Raw genomic sequence first — 12,364 nt, forward strand, 5'->3', positions numbered from 1 at the left:
TCGGTGAAATTGAGGCATGGTTTTTTAAAAATCCGGGAGAAACAGGACATTTTAGGGGTTTTTATCGAGAAACGATTATTGAATATTTTCAGGAAATCAATCAAGAGTGTAAAAAACAACTAGATCAACTAAATCAATATTTTAACGAACATATTTTTGACATATCAGCGTCATCGCGTGAAAAAATCATCACGCGTGTGGAAATATTAAATCAGCTTATATCAGATATGGAATATATTAATAACCGAATAGTTCAGGCGACGGTTAGTCTTTTAAAATCACCTGAAAATCCTGATGTATATAAATGGTTAGAAAAATATAAATTAACAGAAGCCGATGTACCGAATTATAAATTTCCCGGGTATAGTGTAACCGAGTTAAGAAAATCTATCAATGATGTCATTGATGAGTTTTTTCCTAAAATACTCGATGCATGGAGAAAATTAATTCCGCCTCCAACTGTTCTCAGATATGATAATGATCCACATGGCGGCGGAAGACACGTATCCCCGCGGATCGTTAATATAACACCGACTGTCGCGGTCAATCTGGTTTGTGACGTAATCGATGGCAGCTATCAAATAGATCTCGGAAGATCAAATCAAGCTCAACAAGGATACATCCTGTACACGTTCACACCACAAGTTCCCCCTGGAAATTTAATCGTGCAAGAACCAACTAATCCTGTGTATTTACGGTGTCACAATAATATGTTAACACGAATCAATTTTAAACTCACAGACCACCTTAATCGCTTGATTGACATACGTGAAGAAGAGCTTGTAATAAATCTGTATGTAAAGTCGTAAAGACTTCCGTCGTAAGGACTTCCGTCGTAAGGACTTTTGTCGTAGATCTTCATGTGGAGGAGGGTTTTACACGCGAGGATTTCTTAACAGTTAGAAGAACATTTGTAACAGAGATCAGACTCAAATTCGATCAACTTAAAAAAATTAAAAAAATAATATTTATTAATTTTCCTGATTTTTACTGAAATTGTACAAATTACTTGATTTTGACTACCAACTACCCCCTCAGAAACATAAAAATGCACGAACTACTTGATTTTGACTACCAACTACCCCCTCAGAAACATAAAAATGCACGAACTACTTGATTTTGACTACCAACTACCCCGTCAAAATCAAGAAAGTTCTAACCTTGTCAAATTGTTCCTAACAAATTTTATTTATTATAAATTAATTTTATTTATTAATAATATTATTTTTACTGAGATTTTTATTTTTTTTTTAATAAAATACAACGAAATTGCTCAATTTTCCTGATTTTGACTACCAACTACCCCGTCAGAAATCAAGTAGTTCGTGCATTTTTCTTTGATTTTGACTACCAACTACCCCGTCAGAATCAAGTAGTTCGTGCATTTTTCTTGATTTTAGTAAAAAAAAATAAATTAATTCAGTAAATAAATAAATTAATTCAGAAATAAATAATTTGTAAAATTAAGAAATTTGTACAATTTTATGTTTTTGATGGGGTAAATGGTACTCAAATTAAGAAATTTGTACAATTTTATGTTTTTGATGGGGTAAATGGTACTCAAATTAAGAAATTTGTACAATTTTATGCTTTTGATGGGGTAAATGGTAGTCAAAATTAAGAAATTTGTACAAATTTGTTAAATTTCAGTAAAAAAAAAACAAATTACTAACCCATCAAATTCAGAAATAATATTTCTGATCAAAGATCTCAGTCATCTTCAAAATTACTACTTTGGATCGTTTCACCAGTAACGAAGTTACTCTCTGACATAATTTTTCTTAATAGTCTTATACGGGTACTAATCGTTTTCTTTGCCTCATACTCGTGGGATAATAACGACTTAATTCTTTCTACGGCGGTAGAAAGAGGAACGAACTCCTTCACATGATCATCTTCTACGGTAGCTAGCGACTGAAACATTGCCGATTGAATCCGTTTCATGAGCCTGTATTCAGATGATAGTGTGTGTGTCCCCATGGTTTTACGTTCTTGTAAAATCTCAAAGTCAGAAACTATTTTTTCAGGATTAAGTTCATCAGATATATTAATTCCATCTTTTTTTAATTTTTTAATAGCGACAATTACATCATTGATATTTTCATGGTTCATTATATAATATATAAATCTTTAAAATAAAAGAAAATATCCCTAGAACACCTATCGAGTGTATTAGCGAGTTCGTCGGGATGTTTCAGGGACAGCACAACATATACAATGAATGAAGAGCCCCTATCGAGTGTATTAGCGAGCTCAGATTATGAATGAAGAGCCCCTATCGAGTGTATTAGCGAGCTCAGATTATGAATGAAGAGCCCCTATCGAGTGTATTAGCGAGCTCAGATTATGCATGGACGGCACAAACATATAACTTAACTAAGGAAATGGATATATACAATGAAATGGTTATATACAATGAATGAAGAGCCCCTATCGAGTGTATTAGCGAGCTCAGATTATGCATGGACGGCATAAACATATAACTTAACTAAGGAAATGGATATATACAATGAAATGGTTATATACAATGAAATGGTTATATACAATGAATGAAGAGCCCCTATCGAGTGTATTAGCGAGCTCAGATTATGCATGGACGACACAAACATATAACTTAACTAAGGACAGTACAAACATGTACGCTCAGCAAAATCACACCCACAATAATTAATCCAGTGGGTGATACGAAAATATGTATCAACCACAAGTCAATATTGTGGTTGTGAATTTGCTGAGCGGGGTGGGTTCTTGCGGTTCCCCCCACTATTATAAAAATCGCAATTATGCGCACCACCGACAAATTGTCAGCCATGGGGGTTTGATCCTGGACCGCGAGCGCCACAGTCCAATACCATACTGATCGAGCTATCAAACATTGTTACGAACATATGTTTCGGAAGTTAATATATAGCTAAGGAACCAATATTTACACTAAACAGCGGTTTCTGAATCATAACAGTTTCTGTATTTAACAGTTTCTGTATTTGTAGCGGTTTCTGAATGATAACAGTTTCTGTATTTATAACAGTTTCTGAATAATAACAGTTTCTGTATTTATAACAGTTTCTGAATAATAGTTTCTGTATTTGTAGCGGGTTTCCTAAGTAGACTGAGAATCAATAATAACAGTGGCATTAATGCACCAGTCAAAGAACTTTCCAGAATGTAAGTTCAGTGAACACACAACTGCAGGTCGATTACAATGAGCAACGGTTTCTGTTTCACACACAGCTTCCTACGGATCAATAACATTATCATGTGTTGTATGATGGGAAAATATTTAAAAACCATAAATAATACTTATGAGTCTAATGAGTTAGGTTCGTCGGCACTATACGATGTAATTAGTTAAACTGACTAATTACGATCATAAAAAACCAACCATCTACGAAGAAAACTATATATTACAAAGTAATCTCCCTTATGTAATCAAAAATTCAGTAGTGTATGGAGGACCTACTGTGACATAAATTAAAAAATTAATTCAATGTGGTGATGATAGTTAATAATGTGGTGATGATAGTTAATAATGTGGTGATGATAGTTAATAATGTGGTGATGATAGTTAATAATGTGGTGATGATAGTTATTGATACTTAAAGATAATTTTCTGTTTATATTTTTTCGAGAAAGTAGATCTGGTTATATTATCTGCGACGTATTTTACCACACGCGAGTTAATATCAAAATATGTCGCAGCCGCGTTCATAGACTGAAACATAATTTCTTTGCCGGTTTCTATGTTTGTGGAAATTACCGCCCTCTTTCCGATTGTCTTATATCTTCCTGTATTTCCACGTGTATTATTCTCGCTGTATGTGACAACACGAAGGTTGGATAAATTATTGTTTTGAGTATCCCCGTCAATATGATCAATAACAAGACCATCATTGATCAAACCCTTGTGACACTCGTATGTAAATCTATGACATAGATAATGTTTCTTCCCCCCCCCTCGCATGTGAACCTTAGATAGCCAGTATTAGAAACAACGCCAACTGGTTTTTTTAACTTGCAGTGTCTGATGACACCATTAATATTTGATTCATAGTTTGTTATGACAGGATGTGGGACAAATATATTTTGCTCCATTATAATAATATTATATGTTTAAATCATTGTTTGTCTGAAATCTTGATATATAATCCTCCACGGATTTTATAGCGTTTTCACCGCTATTATTTTTTTTGTCATAATATCTTTTAAGCTCTCTGAACCGTTTCCCGCCGCACTTCCCACATAATTCTGTCTTTCCTCGCACTCCAATACCACACCGTAGACATGGTATTGGTCCTAGACTTCCTCGTCGTATGTTTTGTGAGTGCATCCAACAAAATTCCTTTCTACAGGATTTGTTGCATCGATTTACTGAGCCGATCATCAACCATCTGCATTGGGACATTGTATATATATATATATAATTTTCTTTATTTAAATATTTGTTTTAATTATATGAACGAGTTTGAGAGATTATCCCAAACTAGGCCTGTTAAGTATAAATTCAACCTTGACAGATTATCTTCTGACTTGCCAGTGCGAGATCTGGTTGATCCGAAAAATAAAAGTTTGATCTCGAAAATTCACGACGCCAAGAAAGAATTTTACACGGATGGTGCATCTCATACATGGTCAACGTTCAAGATTATACGCAACACTGTCACGGACGCTGTCACGGACGCCACAATGAACGACAAGCGAGCAGCAACTATCATTAACTACATCGCTGAATACGAGGGCAATCAAAAATATTTCTTCAGAGTAAAATTTATTGTATTAACAGAAACAGGTAGTTGGATTATCCGTGACAAATATGATCCTGTCCTTGGTAATAATAAAACTATCATATTAAGTAAAAATTCCAGACCGGGTCTACTGACAGGCATTGATAAACCGTATTATGAACGAGCGTATCCTGTAACGGCGGTTATTTATGGAATCTATGAGATAAATAAAAAACCTAACGTTGATAAACTAGCGCCGATGAAATTTTCAAGGTTAAATTGTGTAGCTGAACGAGTAATAGAACACTTTACAAACGCGATGCGTGGAAATGGATTAACTGATTTAAGGCGTGAAAAAATAAACTCGTGGGCTGATTCAGTTAAGGACACCGGTGCTACAATAAAAGATGTTGCTGAGTTAGGAAAAATATTAAAATTTCCAATAACCGTAGCGACAATAACGGGAGAAGTACTGTACCAGTCGAAATATAAATCGAAAGGAGCTCCAATAAATATTATCGATCATAACGCGCACGCATGGACTAACGCAGTAACAATATTTCCACGTGATCGAACTGTTAGATTTTACCCCACAGATATGTTTGATTTTATTAAAGAAATAAGTAAAACCGATCCTGTATCGGTATGGTTATTTAAAAGTAATGAGGAGGGTGAATTTGATCAGTTTGTCAAACCAAACGGTGAAATATATCGCACAGAATCCCTCCATGACGAGATGAAAAATCTTGCGACGTTTTTACAGTGCAAGCACGCGGAAAATACTGACAAATTACTAACTAATTGTTTTACCGTTCCATATGTTGCGGCTCATTTCGCCAGAGAACGAAATTCATGGAAACCAACACGATTTGATTTACTCGAGGACGTACGCGCAAGTTGCGTCGAATATGGACATGGCGGATTATGGAATACCAAATACAATTACAATGATGTTATTTCGGTTGATATGGTTGCATGTTATCCAGGAAGTTTTCTGGGATACGGAGATTGTTCTGTGTACTTTGAAAGATTTGGTCACCCTACAAACGAGATGACGCGAGTAGCAATTAATGGACCATTACCTGATTTTGATCTGACTGGATTCGCCTGTATTGAGTCGTTCGAGTTTAACGAAAATCTTCACAAGATTTGTTATGTTTGGTTTGGTAGACATTTTTGTGAAAAACGTTGGGCACCTATAGTTTTGTTGCGATATATGCTAGATTGTATGATACTGACATCGTTGGTGGTCAGTGAGGCAATTATATCATATCATGCACAGACCAAAGTTTGGTTGCCCATGTCAGATTCTGAAGTTATTAGCGAGTTTAAGGATATTTCCGAAGATGATATTCCTAATAGACTCAAAACCGCAAAAGATCTCGGTAGAAAAATTATAGGTAAATTTACTCAAGGTGGTGCATATGATTATAAAAGACATCACGCACGATTAATTCTAGATGATGCCGAGTACGATTTTATAATCGCTGACACAACGGCGAAAAATACGTTTGTAAATCGAGAGAGTGTTTATTTATCCGACGGAACAAAATTGGGTACGATCGTTAGTTACATAAATGACGTATCCCCACAATATACTCATCTAAGATCTTCCATGTTGGCTTATGTTTCTATAAATTTATTATCGATGATTAATAGATTTCCTGAGACCGCAGTCAGAATCGCAACGGACTCGTTTTATATTTCAAGTAAATATTTAGAACCTGTTATGAAATTTACAAGTAATGATGAACGATGGGGTTCGTGGAGAATAAAAAAGGAACTATTACACAATTATACAGAATCAGCAGATGTTCCAATGAGAGATGTTTATCGTGAGGGTAACAAAATATCAGAAATGTCGAAGGCACCATCGTTGAGTGATCCAATAACCAGATATAAGACAGTATATCTCAATGGACCTGGTGGATGCGGCAAAACAACTCGAACGATTAATGTTTTTAGAAATTCAGATATAATCGTGCTGACACCCACACATAGACTCGCACGTGAGATGAAACAGCGGCAAGTACAATCGTGTACGTATCATAGTTTCTTCCGATGGCGCGGAGATACATGGACTCCTGAACGGATGGGAGAAAAATATATACCTAAAATAATTATTAGGGACGAGATATGCACGGTGTCATTGGATACATTAAAAACGTTTCTTGATTGGTTGTTGACGAAAAATACCGCTATAATAATGTGTGGCGATCATGGTCAACCTCCGCCCTTTGTTGGACCATCTCCACATGATTGGTTAAAAAATTTCGTTGATTATTACGAGGAAATAGATGATGATCATAGAGCTCTTGATGCAAATTTGAAGGAGTTTAAAAAATTAATCAGATTACAATCAAACAAAATTCAGTGTGAAATAATACGTGGAGTGATCTCAGAGACATCAATGAGTGATTTTTTGAACTCATGGAGACCCACCGATTTGATCGTAGCAAGTAGAAAAATAATCAGAGACGCTTTACAACAACAGTTATTTCAGCTGCATAAAGAACAATATTCAGAACTACCCGTTCCGTTATGTTATAGACCATCAGATACACGAAAACAGAATATTAATGTTGATATTCCAGGACCCTTGACAGAGTCAAGGAAACAGAATCTCGTATTAAATGATATTGTCGCCGTTGATATCAGTGTGGTCGAAGATGCAATACACGCTGACAAATCTCCATGGGTGTTGGGATACGCTATGACGATCCACTCGTCTCAGGGATTAACTATTTCTGACACACGAGTCTGGATTGTAGACGATCGCATCGAGTGGTCAAATTTAGTTTATTTAGCGGTATCGAGGGTCAGAAATATATCTCAATTACGTAGAATTATAATTCCTGAAATCGTTGATAAATTTAACATCATCGATGATGATATAATAAGAAAAAAATTAATCGGATACAAACAATCTGACAAAAAAAATAAACGTGACTTTGATCTTGATGTTGAATTTATTATTGAGTTAAAACAGCAGCAGAATAATCATTGCATCAGTTGTAATTGTATAATGTTATGGCGATATTCGAGTAATGATTCAAGACAATTTACCGTAGATAGAAAAGATAATAGTCGCGGTCATACACGAGAAAATACCATGTTAACCTGTCTTGAGTGTAATCGACGTCGGGGTGCAGGCACCCTGGCGCTAGTGCTAGTTAAGTGATCGAAATCACCGAAGTGATCGCGGCGGTAGTTGTGTATCCGCGGGAATTATTTGTAGTTGTTCACGTGTAAATCCACGTTGAGGAGCAGCAGAATCTAATCCGTAGATTGCAGGTCTAGAAACGCCTACGTTTCTTCCAGTGGATCTTGTCACAGTAGATATTTTGTGTGTGGTAACACTCCAAATAGGATCAGTTGCTCTCGCTTTACCACCTTCAAGTTCACCAGGCTCATATAAATATCTGACTGTGACATCACCTAATATTTTTTGTTTTCCAGCATCTTTTCGTTGTGTTGGTATATTTTTTTTTGTGACCGCGCTAATGGGTTTCATGTTGGTTGTTCGTGTGATCTCATTATTTAATGCAGCTATCACGTTTGGTAATCTTGCCACCCATTCGCGAGATCTTTTATCCTGAATAAATTCCCTCGCGTATTGATATCCAAATAACCGTTCAGCAAGTGTTCGATTAAATCGCTCAACAATTGCTTGATCACGGTGAATTGCAGTATGACCTCGTCGTATTTTGGTATTATGTTGTTTCATCAGCGATGATACTGGACCAAGAAATTCCTTACCAGGATCAACCTGTAGTAGCTGTGGCCATCGTAGACCACCTCGTGGTCCACCACCTCGTTGATAAATTCGTTCAAACGCATCGGCTACTTCAGATGATGTTTTCGCCGATAGCGGCTCTGCTTCTTTATATCTACTTGCAACATCAACTACGGTTAGCGCGTACTTGTACGTTTTTCCACGCACAGTATCATGCGGTAAAAACAGAATATCAGCTTGATGAACTTCATTAGGAACACTGACATCGAAATACGCGTACTGAATTTGTTTAGGACGTGGTAGATAAATTTGCCATATTGCTTGTTTAGATAACCACGTTTTAGCAGTAGAATGTTTAACCGATGCTGCATCAGCGAGTTTACCAATTGCTGCTTTGCCTCTCCAGTATCCTCTCGGCGAATAATAAATTGATTCCATTATTAATTACCAGCCCCAATCGCTAATTTACCTTTCATCGAGGATCTTACTAACCAATTAGCTAATGATTCTCTAATATTTTTATTTTTTATAGAATTTAATGAATGAATTAATTTTACATCTGCAATATGCCTATCTTGTAGATTTTGACTTTTATAAGCTACATCATGAGCATGACAAGCTCGATCAATAGCGTTTACTGGTTCCTCGCCTGGTTTTGGTTGGTCTTGATCATCGAGCCTGATATCGAGTCGAGTACCAGGACCGCAATAATTATATCCTGGTAGATGTTTTTCTCCGCTGTATTTAGCCCATGGAGCACCTGGAAACTTTGACATCAAATTAGCAATATCACCACCGCGCTTATTAGGTAAAAACGAAAATTTCTTTCTACAGCATACAGAACATTTTCCACCGTACGCTATTTTTTTGTTTTTTGTTGTAACTGTAGCTAAATCAATAGTTGGAGTTTTAACTTTACAGCGTAAACAATATAAATTCATGTTATAATATATATGGATATAATTGATTTCTCAGCAAGTCGGCAGCGAGAGCCAGTTAAGCATCATCCTGCGCTACCGAACTCCATCAGAATGATTATCATAGGACCATCTGGATCGGGTAAGACGCAATTATTACTTAGTCTGATAATGAGATGGTTGAAATGGGATAAGTTGTATTTAGTAGCACCATCCGTTGATGATCAACGATGTTATGATGTACTTAAAGATTTCAATGAAAACGCGCGATTACTGGATGAAGATAATGATGTTATAGAGTTTATAACCGATATTGATGAAGCACCATCCGTAGATTCCATAGACGGATTTATTAATAATTTAGTTGTATACGACGATGTGATGCTAGATAAACAATCAAATCCAGCCAGAATATTTTCCCGAGGGAGACATAAAAATACAGACGTGATCTATGTTACTCAACGATATACACAAATACCAAAAGTGATCAGAGACAACTGCAACATTTTAGTTGTGTTTAATGGCGTAGACACACACACGTTGCGAAATATTCATCAAACTTGGTGTGGTGGTGACATGGATATAATTAAATTCAAAAATTTCTTCTCACGAGCGCAAGCTACCCCGCATGGATTTATAACAATAAATTTACATGATCCAAGAACAAGATATCGTGTGGGTATTGATAAAATATTTGGGTAACAGGGGTGATGATAAAATTAAATTGAATTAAACAGATAATGAACAAGTGTGCGTGGCTGCGTCAAGGAACAACAGATAAATGCAACAAAAGGTGCCGTGGAGAATATTGCAAGAAACATAATTATCTTATAAAGAAAAATCCTCATGCTGGTCCACGAAGATGTGTTGGATGTAACAACGGCGTTAGAGGATTATATCAGATTTGCAAAAATTGCGGTGGAGATCGATATCGAAGTTTGATGAACTATTACAGAAAAAGAAAAAACATAAATCCAAAAATAGAAAAACCACCATCAGAACTTGAATATTACTTGAAACATAGAACAAATTCCGAAGATTCAGATGAAGATGAAACAGATGAGGAAAAACGACAGCGAGAACGCGTTGAAAAATATTCATCAAACTTGGTATGGTGGTAAATTAATAGCAGCAAAGAGGGTACCTACCAACGTTGGTCGTCAAAAAAATAAACAAGAAATAAATAAACACGTAGAGTACTTTATTTTTTCAGCTACTATTTCAAACTGAGGTTTTATTAGCACAATCGGTCATTGCAAAAATAAACATCTCAAGGAAAGTTCATTTGTAAAATCTGGACCTTTCTACGAGATGATTTATTTGTTTGTTTTATTTGTTTTGTCGGAATTCTATGGTCTGTTCACCCTCTCTGCTGCTGCCCTGGAGAGGATACTTCAACTTCGCTCCACAGCGTCGACACAAGACGGGAAGCAGCAGTTTACCGGTTATAAGTCACCGCTCGATTGGCGTAGAGCCAGACACCAGTGGTTGCTTCTGACGGTGGGAGAGACCAGCATGTTTTACTGGACACCTACAGCCCGCCTCAAACTGGGCAGCCCCCAGCCAATAAGGTGCCGTCCCGCCACAGTTCGCCTGCCTTGCTGGGTGCGTAAGGCTTAAGGTACGCGAGTACCTGACAAGAGGACTGCAACTACTGCACCAAGAAATAACAAAATAAAAATAAAAAAGAAGACTTCAGTCCTCAAGCTAGGTACCTGGAATGTCCAGACCATGCTGACTGGGCTTTCAGGTGATCTCCAGACAATCAATGATGTTCGTAAGACTTCAGTCATCAACGACGAACTTGCAAGGCTCCAGGTCGACATTGCCTCACTACAGGAGACACGACTACCAGATTCTGGGTCCCCCAGAGAAAAGAACTACACATTCTTCTGGCAAGGAAAGAGCGCAGATAAAGCCAGAGAGTTTGGTGTTGGATTCGCTGTCAGGAACCCTCTGCTGTGGATGACAGAACCCTGCCAACAAGGAAATAGAAGACTGCTATCCCTCCGCCTCCACACCAGAAATGGGCCTGCCAACCTGATCAGCGTTTACGCTCCCACACTAAGATCCTCCACAGATACCAAGGATGAGTTTTATGATCAGTTAAACTCGCTCATCGACAAAATTCCCAAGGAAGAGACCTTGATTTTGCTGGGCGACTTCAATGCTAGGGTGGGTGCCCATCATGACTGTTGGCCCTCATGTCTTGGCAAGTTTGGCGTTGGAAAGATGAATGAGAAAGGTCAGCGCCTTCTAGAGATGTGCTCGTCCCACGAACTCAGCATCACAAATTCATTCTTTCAGATAAAGCCACAGCACAAAGTGTCTTGGAGGCATCCCCGGTCTAAACACTGGCACCAGCTGAACTTGATCATTACAAGACGGTCAGCCATGAAGGGTGAGCTTCTTACCCGTACCTTCCACAGTGCTGACTGCGACACCGACCACTCCCTGGTGTGCTGAAAAATGAAACCTACTGTAGACGAACTAAAGAAGGCCTTAGAGAAACTGTCCCTAGGTAAAGCCCCAGGGAAGGATGGCATCACAGCAGAACTCATCAAGTGCGGATGTAGCGTGCTGCTCACACACCTGCACGACCTCCTCTGCCAGTGCTGGGACGAAGATGCAGTGCCTCAGGACATTTGAGACTCTAACATCATAACCCTGTACAAGAACGAGGGCGACAGGACCGACTGCAACAACTGCAACAACTTCGGGGGCATATCACTTCTCAGCATCGTGGGTAAAGTTTTCGCACGCGTCATCCTGAACAGACTGCAGACGCTTGCTGACAGAGTTTATCCAGAGTCGCAGTGCGGGTTTCGCGCAGAGAGGTCCACAATCTACATGATCTTCTCTGTCAGGCAACTGCAGGAAAAATGCAGAGACCAACACAGACCCCTCTTCCTCGCCTTTATAGACGGACTCTTCACAATCGTGGCGAAAATTGGTTGCCCTCCAAAGCTGCTAAGCATGATCCAGTCCTT

Source organism: Sinohyriopsis cumingii, chromosome 8 (genome assembly GCF_028554795.1).
Source record: "Sinohyriopsis cumingii isolate HCF-2022 chromosome 8, ASM2855479v2, whole genome shotgun sequence".
Classification (NCBI taxonomy): Eukaryota; Metazoa; Mollusca; class Bivalvia; order Unionida; family Unionidae; genus Sinohyriopsis; species Sinohyriopsis cumingii.